The sequence below is a fragment of the Hypanus sabinus genome, chromosome 1, assembly GCF_030144855.1.
Source record: "Hypanus sabinus isolate sHypSab1 chromosome 1, sHypSab1.hap1, whole genome shotgun sequence".
NCBI classification, from domain to species: Eukaryota; Metazoa; Chordata; class Chondrichthyes; order Myliobatiformes; family Dasyatidae; genus Hypanus; species Hypanus sabinus.
In genome coordinates, this window is record NC_082706.1 from 127,541,971 (window position 1) to 127,555,106 (window position 13,136).

Sequence of the window (13,136 nt, forward strand, 5' to 3'; positions counted from 1 at the left end):
CATTGACAAGACAGAGCATTCACATGCAGCAATCCAACCTAACATACTCACCATATTCATGGAGACTTTATTGAATTCTGATACAAAATATTTCCCTCATTCATTATCATCACCAAAAATTTATCCTCATTCAATGTAAATAATACTAACAAAGAATCTCCTCCTTATTTATGCATTTGACATGGAATTCCCAGAATCTTCCCTTCATTAATTGGCACAATGCAGAATTCTCAACATTTGTTACTGCAGTCAGTATAGCAACACTATGACCATTTTGACAATCAGAATCAGGTTTAATATCATTGGCGTATGTTGTGAAATTTATTAACTTAACATCAGCAGTTCAATGCAATACATAACTTAGAAGAAGAAGAAAAATAATAAATGGGTAAGTAAATCAATTACAGTAAATATGTATATGTGTGTGTGTATATGTATGTGTATATATATAGTTAAATTAAAAATAATGAAAAAACAGGAATAATAAATAAGTAATAAGGTAAGGTAGTGTTCATGGGTTCAATGTCCATTTAGGAATCAAATGGCGGCAGGGAAGAAGCTGTTCCTGAATCATTGAGTGTGTGCCTTCAAGCTTCTGTACCTCCCTAATGACAGTAACAATGAGAAGAGGGCATGTATTGGGTGATGGGGGTCATTAATCATGGATGCTGCCTTTCTGAAGCACTGTTCCTTAAGGATGTCTTGAATACCAAGGAGGATAGTACCCGTGAGTGGACTGACTAATTTTACAACTTTCTGTATCTTCTTTTGGTTTTGTGCAGTAGCCGCACCGCCCCCCCCCCCCCCCCGCCATACCAGACAGTGATGAGCCTGTCAGAATACTCTTTATGGTGCATCTGTAGAAGTTTTTGAGTGTAACTCTAAGTAACTTGGACTTCGTATTTTTTTTTGTTCTAATTGTAAAAATTCGGTGTCATTTATGTCCATCTTTTTCTTGTGAAGGCTGAAGTATTTTATTGCACCTGTGCTTACATTTGCTTGTGGATATGACAATAAACTTGATCTTGTCTCTGACTATACACAGTCACTATTCCAGTATGATGCCTTCCCATCATTCAATTCCCATATAGAATTACTATCAATAATCCTCCTTGTTTGTTAGCACTGTACAGATTCTCTTATGAAATCTCACGCTGAAAATTAAAAGCAAAATGTAGATGCTGGAGCTCTGAAATAAACATCAAGTGTCATTGGAATACTCGGCCGGTCAGGCAGCATTTGTGGAGAGAGAAATAATATTCATGTTTCAAGCCTGGCAATATTTTAAATATGTACAGGGACCAAGTGTCTTTGATCTGAAACATTAACACTGCATTACTTTGTATGGGAGCTCACTGATGAGCTGAGTGTTTGCAGCAATTTCTGTTTTGAACATCTTGTGCTCACTTGCTGATTCTTCACAGTAACCCGATATAGGATTCTAAACGTAAACTTTCTTATTCATTGACACCACACATGGAGATCCCATTGAAAATTCATATATGGTGAATCTCTCCTTTCTCCCTCATTTATACAGAACATCCATGAAGAATAAGGAATTACCATATAACATCTCCTCATTGTTGTTGCTGTGCAAAATTCCCACACAGAATATGACTTTATCAACCTTCACAGAATTTCTGTAGACCCAGATTTGACATTACACATGTCAGTGTTCATTAATCCATTGCTGGTTTAATCATTGCACAGATATTCGGTTCAGGTACAACAGAAAAGCTGTTTGAAGCACACAGCACCATCTGTGACAGACACACTGAAGGTCTTGCAAAACCCCAACAAGCCCCCCACCCACCAGTATTCACGGTGAAATCAAGCTGATGTATAATATTCACTGGAAAGAGTCACATTTTGTACAACTGTGAGCCAAACCATTTATGTTCCTGCTGAGTGTTACTGTTTTGATTGAATTGTGAAATGAATCATTAAATTGGATGTAGTACAGAAAGTTGCAAGTTGGCTATTTTTAATACCCATTTTATAAAAATACTTTGATGCACATAGGAAGCTTTTCTGGATATGTCTTGCCTTGACAAAGCTGTTCTGTACTGACCATCATTTCTTTTTAAATAATATGTAGTTAACTCTTTTGGATTCCCTGCCTTTCCAGTGGGAGATGCACTGTTGAGCAGCTGCAGCAGTTCGTAGAGAAGAAGGAAATTCCATTTAAATTGTTCCTTTCTTGATCTCAGGATGTCTTAAAGAACTTGACTGCCAGTAAATTGTTTTTGATGTCTACTTGCTGTTGTGTCATGTTGCCACGCCAACCAATTTGAACCCAGCACGATCCCACAAACAGCACCATCCTAATGACCAAATAATCTGACATTAGTGAGATTGGTTAAGGGATAAATTTGACCTTGGCATAAATGTTGACAGGGAAATGAGTCCCTTATTGCTCTGTGAAGTAATACACTGGATTCTTTAACATACCCCATGGAGAAGAGGGAGGGCCAGAACTTAACAGCTCATTCCAAAAGGCAGCATAATCAGCTTTGCAGCAATCCCATGGTATTGTAGTAAATCTTAAATCTAGATCTTTGTAATTTGATTACTTTTAGTGGGACCTGAACCCACAGCTTTCTGAATCAGATGACATGTGTTACTGATTGACATGCAACTGACATCTGGGATTCTCATTTAAGCTATAAGTTTAGAACATGCCAAATGTTTTTCTCACAAGGAATGTAGAAAAATCCAGATGGCAAGGTATCTTTCTATGTAGCACGAGCTGCCTGTTACAAAACAGATGATCAGATTCCTGTTGCATATACAACATCAAGTTATTTAGACAAACTGCAGATACAGTATTAGAATATCAGAATTATATATATCAGAATATAGCACAGGAAAAGGTTCTTTGGCCCATGATACCTGTGCTGAAAGTATGCCAGATTAAGTTAATCCCCTCTCCCTGATCCCATGACCCTCATATTCCCCAATTCCCTGTATATTCACGTGCCTGTCTAAATGCCTTGCAAATATTGTTATCTCATCTGCTTCCATCATCTCCCTACAAGGCACTGTCTGTAAAAACGCTTCCCTCACAAATCTCATTTAGACTTTGCCCCTCTCAATTTAAAGCTATGCCCTTTAGCATTTGACATTTCCATTTTGTAAGCTTCTGTTAGATCTCCCTTCAGCTTCCAGCACTCTAGAGAAAACATTTCAGATTTCCATGTAGCTAATTGTGTTGAATTCAGGCAACAGTCTGATACACCTCTTCTGCATTCTCTCCAAAGCCACCAGTTTCTTCCTGTAATGTAATGCAACAGGAAGCCCATATGATACTCAAATGTGGCCTAACCAAAGTTTTATACAGCTGCAACATAAGTTCTCAACTTTCTCCAACTGTTGACAGTAAACAGAGGATGCCATACATCCTCTTTACCACACGTGTATTTGAGTAACCCTTTCAGGGAGCTATGGAATTGCACCTTAAGATCTCTCTGTATGCTGGAGCTCCATCCTGCCATTCATTGTATACAGTATGTTACCCTGACGTTCAACGTCCCGAAGTGCAACATCTCACACTTGTCCAGATTAATCTCTGTCTGCAATTTCTCTGCTCATATCTCCAACTGATCTATTTCCTGCTATATCCTTTGACAACTTTCCTCACTTTCCACCACTTTGACAACTTACCTCACATCCCACCAATTCTTGTGTCAGCCGCAAAATTGATAATCAGTCGATCTATATTTTTGTTGAAATAATTGATATATATCACAAATAACAGAGGCCCTGGCACAGATACTTGTTGAACACCAGTGAGAACAATCCATGTAGACACCATCCACTGCCCTACGCTCATTTATCATTTTCATCACCTTCACAAAACCTCAGTCAAGTTTGGAAGACATGACCTCCCCTGCATAAAGTCATTCTAAATGTCCCTAATAAATCCTTTCCTATCCAAGTGCTAGTAAATCTTATCCCTGTGAATCCTATCCATTAGTCTTCCTACCACTGGTATTAGGTGCACTGACCTATGGTTTCCTGCATTATTCCTATTGTTTTTCTTAAATGAAGGAACAACTTTGTCTACTCTCTAGTCCTCTAGGACCTCGCATGGGACCAGCCAGGATACAAAAATCTTTATCAAGTCTTTCAGTAACCTGGATTAGATCCCATATTGCCTATTAAGAAAAGTTAATGAAACCCAGAATATGGAGAAGTACATCAACTTCAGTTTCTCAAAGTTTATTGTGCTACATAGTATTGTGCACAAGTCTTAGGCACATACAATATACATAGCTAGGGTCCCTAAGATTTTTGCACGTTACTGCAGTAATTTTATGTCTTGCATTATACTGCTGCTGTATAATAAAAAAGACTAATTTTATGACATATGTGAGTCTGATATGGGTCTCTGTTGTGGACTGGGATTGGGAAGGGGGCAGGGAGAGGGAAAAGGAGAAGGGACAGGGGAGAGTGTAGGAAGCACCAGAGTGACATTCTGTAATGATCGATAAACTGATTATTAGGAATCAAAATACTTTCTGTGCTGTCAAAGGACGGTGTGTGTTTGTGCCCACACAACCCTCTGTTCCTGGCACTTCTCTGCCACCTGTCCCATACCCCTCCCATGGCACCCCACCATCGCCATTCCCAATGTCTTATGCTCCCGCCAGGTTTGCTAGCTCGTTCTCCATTCCACATTGACAAATACAGTACTGTGCAAAAGCCCTGGGCCCCACAGCGAAATACATATATGTGCCTAAGACTTTTAGCACAGTACTGTACATGTGTGCACAGGGTATAAATGCCAAGAACTACTTTTTGTAGCAGCAGTAAAGTACATTACAAGCAAGATTAATACAAATATAAATTTAAGTTTGCATAAAGTATACGTAACTTGCATATCAAAATAAACTTAATGCTTTCATGCATAACCAAAATAGAGAGATACAGCATAGAAACTGACTTCACATTAAATATCAAGACCCATTTATACCAGTCCTACATTAATCCCATATTTTGATTCACTTCATGGTTTTAGCAGCTTCTCCGAATTCTACTCATCACCTTCCCAGAAGAGGCAATTGACTGTGGCCAAAGAACCTTTCCATGCATGTCTTTGCAATGTGAGAGAAAATCGGAGCACCCGGAGGAAAATCCTGCAGTCACAGAGAGAACAGGCAAACACCATACTGACAGCACACGAGGCCAGGACTGAACCCAGGTCTCTGGCACTGTAAGGGAGTGGTTCTGCTAACTGTGGCACTGTGCTGCCCAAAATAAATAATACTTTTTGTTATACTGTCACTAAAATCCACACCAGCCACCTATCAGTCAGGACATAGGGCCAATTTCCTGCTAAAATAATGCCATAAAATCTGTTGCACCAAGCTGCATCTAGCAACAGATTTTGCATCTGAGACATTAAGCAGCCCCTCTGTTCAATATTTCACCCAAAAGGTAGCAATATTAGTACATTTGCAGAGATTTCTAAGAGAAATCTAGAGAGTGCCAATACCTTCCGACACAGGTAAACATGCTGCTATTGAGCCACAGCTGATGTTTGTAGTGAAGTTGTGAGGCAGTGCTTCCAATAGTAATCCATCATTGTCATGTGGCCACACAGCATAGATGTTGTATATACCCTTTGCCAAGATTTGAAAATCGATACTTAATTTTTGGTAATATGATTCCAGGCTGTAATAGACAGGGAAATATTATTAAGTTTTGGATTCAGCCATTTATCATTATGCCTCTAAAAATACACAAGAAAGATAAATATAAGAATGGTAGAGACATGGAATAAGAATCATTTTAGGAAATTTTTCATTGTTCTTGATTTCATGATGGAGGCAAGACAACCTCGAGAATATGTGTAGAAATTTAACAGAAACCACTCCTAGCCTGCTGCAGTATAAATTATAAATACACGGAGATTTGTTCTCTTAGATAGTTTACACTCTGTTCTACTTACACTCTGCTGCTGACTAAACACATATTATTCATTGGAGTCATATTATATCAGTCAAGTGCCATATTTGATCAATTTTATGCCTATATTACCTCACACCATGTCAAGATAGCAATTAAAGTGAATAATTAAAGTATTATAGACGGATATGCCCAGTCGAGACTCAATGTTTGGGTAATGAAAAGACTGTCAAACGTTAATACCATTGTATTTAGTGGCTCTTCTGATAAATGCCCCATAATCAGTTCTACTTACTACCATTTATGTTAAGATCTTTTCCCTTTCAGAAGCAGAGGAAATATTTCACCCACCTTTTGCACTAAACGTATGACTGCTAGTTCTTATCTCAGCCAACCTCGGGGAAGTATCCCTGTTGACTCCGTCAGTTTTTATTGATGCACCATAGGAAGCATTCTGTCTGGATGTGTAATGGCTTCATAGAGCAACTGATCTGCCTGTGACTGCAGAGAGTTGTGGACACAGTTTAGCACATCACAGAAACCAGCAGCCCTCAATGGGCTCTGGCTATACTTCTCGTTACCTCAGTAAAGCAGCAAGCTTGATCAAAGGCCCCACCCACCCTAGAAATTCTCTCTTCTCTTCACTCCCATCAGCCAGAAAAAAAAAACCTGAAAGCTTGTACCTTCAGGCTCAAGGACAACTTTTATCCCACTGTTCTCAGACACTTGAATGAATCTTTTGTATGATAAGATAGACTCTTTGACCTCACAATCTGCCTCGTTATAATCTTGCACCTATCGTTTACCTGCACTGCACTTTTTCGGTAGCTTCAACACTGCTCTGCACTGTTATTGTATTATCTTACTCAAGGACAATGCACTCTGCAATGATGTGATCTGTATAAACAATAAGTAAGAGCAACTTTTGTCTGTATCTCGGTACATGAGACATTAACAAACCAATATCCCAGTTTATTATGCAGCACGGTGCTGTAGTGGACTGTGCATTGCTTTATAGTGATCAGAGATCGGAATTCGATTTTTGCTGCTGTCTGTAAGGAGTTTGTACGTTCTCCCCATGACCACTTGGGTTTGCCTTGGGTGTTCCAGTTGCCTCTCACTTCCACTATTACAAAGATATACAGTAAGTTGTGGGCATGCTATGTTGGAGCCAAAGTGTGGAGATACTTGCAAGCTGCCCAGCTGATACGATTTTATGCAAGTTACATATTTCACTGTATCTTTCAATGTTCAAGGGGTGACTGATAAGTTCGCAACCTAAGGTAGAAGGAGTCAATTTTAGAAAATCTAGCTCATTTACTTTTCACCATAGTCTCCTCCTACATTTACAAACTTAGTCCAGTGGTCATGGAGCATACGGATCTTGGACTTTTAGAAACTGTACACAGCAGGGGTGATTGATAAGTTCATGGCCTAAGGTACAAGGAGATGAGTTATTAACTTCAAACTTTCTGCATAATCACTCAAAGAGTTGAACTGCATGTGCGTGTAACGAGAGCTGTATAACTCATCTCCTTCTACCTTAGGCCATGAACTTATCAATCGCCCATCTGTGGACACTTTCTGGAGGCCCAAGATCCGTATGCTCCACGACCGCTGGACTAGCTGTGCAAATGTAGGAGGGGACTATGTTGAAAAATAAATGTGCTAGGTTTTCTAAAATTGACTCCTATTCTAGGCCATGAACTTATCAATTCCCCCCTCGTAGATGTGATAAATAAAAGTTATCTTTATCTTTATTTAATATTAATATCAATATCAAATACCCTGTATTAATTTACCCTATCTATACCCCTCATAGTTTTGTATGCTCTACAAGATCTCCCCTCATTCACTTAAGCTCTAGGGAAATTATTTTTTTCAATTGACAATTTTTGTCAATCTTACTTTCACAAAATACCTGAGGGAGTTTTTTTATGGATAAGATATCAAGTGTGGCTTTTGTACTAGGACTGGCCTGGTAGCCATCTGACATGACTACTAGGGCAGACAAAGGTCTTCTATACTGTTTCCAAATGTCTCTTAGGATCAGAACCACTTAAAAACAAAGGAAAAATATAAAGCATTAACAACCATATAAAGTATTTAAAAATTGATAAGAAGCCCCCAGTCACTGGTGCTACATAATTGAAGGGATTGCAGCAGTCACCACACACCCATCGTCATTTATTTTATACTTCAGAAAGAACTGCATGTCAGAGGCCTTGACTGGTTTATTCTGGAGTATTGTCTTTGAAACATCAAATCATCCCCTTTCACACAGACAGTCGGCAGATCAGGCAGTGAAACTCTTGAGTAGCTTAAAATAATTCATGTATGGCTCTCAACCTACTGACATTGATCCCAGTCGCTGCAGGAGAAATATCCCAATAGCCAAACATTAATGGTTCTAAGTTAGGCTGGGAAAAATGCATTAAATTTTATACATCTCACTTTTTGTTTTATTTTGAGCCTTCCCTAAGAGGAATAATTAAGTGGCTGGCTGGTTACACAAGTGCCCTTGTGAGTGTAAAATGTAGCTCAACGCTCCTGTACATCAACGACAGAGTGGACTGAATTTCTCCCTCAGGGGCAGTTGCACTGTGGGTATGTGGACTATTTCAAAGCAGCAGAGCAAATTGAAATTTTCAGTTTAAAGTTTACAGAAATGTTAGTGTCTAGATGACAGATGCAGAATGTTCTGTAGTTTTTTTGGTGAGTGAGGCATTTCAAGGCCTCCTTTGTAAAGTCAGTAATATTCTTTCCAGCTCTGTGTTTCTGGACAGTGTGTCCTTGCTTCCTTTGCTAGTTCTGTTGAACTAGCCCAGTTTGAAATGGAAACATAGAAAGCATTTAAGTCATGGATTTGATTCCTACTCTGTATCGCAATCCTGTCCAAAAATTCCCTTTGGATTATATACTTGGAAAGATGTAGAATTACTGGACAATTGGCTCTTTAAACCTTAAGACTGTGTCTGTGCCTCATTGCTAATCCATATATCTTCTCATTACTTTGACATTCAAAAATCTGTCCGCCATAGCTTTAAATGTACACTGTGACTGAGAATCTGTGGCCATGTGGAGTAGAAAAGTTCAAGGTGTCACATATCTCTTAGTTAGAAGATATTTCTTCATCTCTGGTGTCAAGAGGTTGTATCCCAAGATTCAGATTCTCCTTTAATGGAAACAGCCTCTTAATGAATGCACTGCAATATTTTCTCAGCACCCTATATCTCAAGGTTATTGCTATTCTTTCAAATTACAGTGTGAAGGTGCACACAGAAATGGCCAGTTTTCACCACAAATTCTGTACTTAAACTGCACCCTCATAGTGCCTATATCTGTTAAAGTGCTTCACAGACAATGAAGTACTTCTGGCATAATTAGTAAATACTGATTAGTTTATTACTGTACGTGTGTCCCAAGAAGCAGAGTAAGTTTTTTTTTCACGCCAAAGAGATGGATCATTCCAAACTGAAGCACAAAAATGTAAAGCAATACCAGAATGCAGAATATCATGTTACAGCCTCAGAGGAAGTGCGGGTGCAGGAGGACAAATAAGGAGCAAGGCCGATGACAATACAGATTGAGAGGTCAAGAGTTCATCCTCATTGTCCAAGAGCCTTAGCGGAGTGGGATAGAAGCTGTCCTTGAGCCTGTGCATGGTTTCAGCTTTTGGATCTTTCGCCCGACGGGAGGGAGGAGAAGAGAAGGATCTCCTTGATACTGTCCTGAGAAAAAACTGAAGTGTAGACAGATCAGTGGTTTCTGTGTTGTGATTTAATGCAGCCAAATTGCATGCAGCAAGCCTCCACAAACAGCATTCTGGTAATAATGACCCAACCCAGATTCAATCCTGATCTTGGATGCAGCCTATGTGGATCATGTTTTCTCTGTGACCGAGTTAGATTCTTTGGATGCTCCAGTTTCTTCTTGCATCCTAAAGTAGGTAGGTAGGTTAATTGACCATTATCAATTACCCTTAGTGGGTGGTTGACTAATAGGATTTGCGTGGAGTGGATAGCAAAGTAGACACAATAAAGACCATAAGATATAGGAGTAGAATTGGGCTATTTGGCCCATCGAGTCTGTCCTGCCATTTCATCGTGGCTGATCCAATCTTCCTCTTAGCCCCAATCTCCTGCCTTCTCCCTGTATCCCATCATGCCCTGTCCAATAAAAAATCTATCAACTTCTCCCTTAAATATACATAACGACTTGGCTTCCAGAGCTTCCTGTGGCAAAGAATTCCGTAGACTCACCACTCTCTGGCTAAAGAAATCCCTCCTCATCTCCATTCTAAAAGGACACCTCTCTATTCTGAGGCTGTGTCCTCTGGTCTTAGTCTCTCCCACCATAGGAAACATCCTCTCCACATTCACTCTATCAAGGCCTTTCCCTATTTGATAGGTTTCAAGTAGGTCATTTTTCTGAATTCTAGTGAATGCAGGCCCAAGGCCATCAAATGCTCTTCACTTAACAAGCCACTCAATCCTGGAATCATTTTCCTGAACCTCCTTTGAACCTTCTCCAATTTCACCACATCATTTCTAAGCTGAGGGCCCAAAACTACTCACAATATTCCAAGTGAGTATTCACCAGTGATTTATAAATTCTCATCATTATATTCATGCTTTTGTATTCCAGTTCTCTTGAAATGATTGCTAACATCACACTGGCCTTCCTCAACAGAGACTCAACCTGCAAATTAACCTTTAAGGAATCCTGCACAAGGAGTCCCAAGTCCCTTTGTGCCTCAGTTTTTTTTTTGTATTTTCTTCCCATAAACTAGGATTTAAGTATATTTAGTGTAAATGAGTGTTTGATATTTGGCTCATGTACAGTGAGTTGGTAGGTCTTTTGCTGTGCTGTCTGATTTTATAACATTGTGAAAGTGGCTGGTTACAACAGGTAAATGCAGCCAATATACCGGAATCTTATCTCATCTGTTGCTGCGTTCATTCAGCCAATGCTGATTGAGGAACCCCTAGCCCAATTTGTTTTGACAAAAGGAAAGAGACAAGATTAAGGAATAAGTGTTGTACATGTGCTTTGTTTAATAGTGAATGGACAAATAATTAAATCTTCTGGATTAACTATTCAGAATAAGAATTGCATCTAACTGTGTGAAAAACTAAACTTCCTATAGCCTTAGTCTTTCCCATTTTCATTAGCTTTTCCACTTCTATAAAATCTCTATGTCCTTTCAATTCTATCCTCTTAAATATTACAATATTTATCACACATCAGCATCTTCAGCTGACAAGTCCTAGGCTCTGGAATTTTCTCTATTAATGCCTCCTCTGTCCTCATTCTCCTTTACAACCTCCTCTTTAATCATTGGGTATTTGTATGTCTGGGTGTCTAATAAAACACATAGAAAGAAACTAGATTGTGGCTGTATAAATACAATTTATTGTTGGACAGTATTACCAAAGAAGAATGTTGAAATATTGAGGTATGAAACCCCGCTGGTTTCCTTGGCTGCATACATCTAGGGAATACACACTCTGGTCCTACCAAACCCGTGAGATTGAGACGGCTCTCCCACCACAAACTCTGGTTTGTGTGGGTGCTGTGTAATTTGCTATCCTTTTATAACTCAGTACCAAGAAATGACAGACAGCACACTGCATATGATTAAAGGAATTATATTTATGAATCTTAACTAAAGGTCTGGTAAAGAAAAGAACAAAAAACTAAAAGGGCTTATTATAATTAAACAGTCATATATTCACAAGTTGGATCTCTACTCTTCCCAAAATTCATATTCACTGATCCTCAGTCAATCTCAGCACCTGGCTCCATCGAACCACGGTCCACCACTGGTGGTCGAGTCCTACGACTGGTTCTCCCCAGTGTCTTCTCTCTTCATCTCTCGCCAAATAAGAAAAAAACAAAACCAACCTTCCTATTGGATGGCAGACATGCCTCAGCGTCCCTTATCTTCAACAATAATCCAAACATACTAAAAGCAGAACAGACTGCTCTTACAGAGCTGCTAAAATGAAATACCCACAGCATTGCAGTAAAAATGTGAACCAGGGTGTTACAGGTATAAAACACATAAATTATGGAACTTATGAAATAAAACTTTAGCTATATGGATCTAACAATGGTATTCGAATGCTGTAATAAAAAACTGTCAAGAGTTTTTTATAACGTATACAGTAGGGGAAGTTTATTTTTGATGATGGTTAATTCGATAACGATTTGATAAGAAAGTTAACGATAGACAGAGAAGGCTAGCTGTGACTCAGACAAGAAAGAACAGTGCTACTTGAAGCTGGAGAGTTCGATATTGATTCCTGAAGGCTGGAGCATGTCAAGGAAGAAGATGAGATTCTGTTTCTCAAGTGTCTGCTGGGCCTCATCGTAACTGCAGGAGACCACTGACAAAGACAGAGTGGTAATGGGGTGGTGAATTAACGAAGCAGGCTCATGGAGCCCTGGGCTACAGCTCTGTGGTGTTTGTTAGGTGCCAATCTTGCAGAGGAGAACAAAGGGAAGATACCTTTCTCAGAGGCAGCCCTATGGCCTTTCAAATCCTTCAGAGAGTGACGAGGGATCTTGCACTTAGTGTCTCATTCCAACGCATTATAAGATTACGATCAGTGGTAATAATACCACCCACAGCCCCTAGAATACCAGAATAATTATTTTTATACCTTCACTCAGTGTTGATTTGACATGTTTATAAGGATGTAGTTGTGGAACTGCATGAGCAGAACAGAGCCAGGACATGAGGTTTACACAGCCCAGACATCAGCCTTCATTTGTCAACTATACGAGTCTAAATGGCTTGCTATTTTAACAATTACCATTCACCTGCTGTTCTACAGAACTGATCATAGCCCCAAGTAGACCTTCTCATCAAAAAGTCAGTCATAGGATTAGATAACCAAAGCTATACTTACAGTGCTGCTGTGGGTTGTTTTCTTGGAAGTTAATATTCTGTATAATGACTGAAGCAAAATATAGAGAGCTTAAACACATAGATTGCAGTAATATATTTTGGTCTAAAAACTAGCAGCACAAATCATGTCAGTGGGTGGCAATGAGGAAATGCTGGTTTTGTATTTTCCTTGTCACAGAACATTAAGCTTCCTTTGCCTGAGGCAGCTCAAGGCATCTGCTGTACTGGACTAGTTGAGAATGAGACCTTAGGATATTAGACTCAAGCAATTGTCTCCACTTTTTTTTAACACTGCAGTGCTCAATAAATT

General features: G+C 39.3%; 1 protein-coding gene across 10 annotated transcripts in view; it reads left to right on the forward strand.

Moving 5' to 3' along the window:
- Positions 1-13,136, forward strand: part of LOC132397357 (receptor-type tyrosine-protein phosphatase mu-like) — a 981,490-nt gene that overhangs the window by 530,136 nt on the left and 438,218 nt on the right. The window lies entirely within an intron of this gene.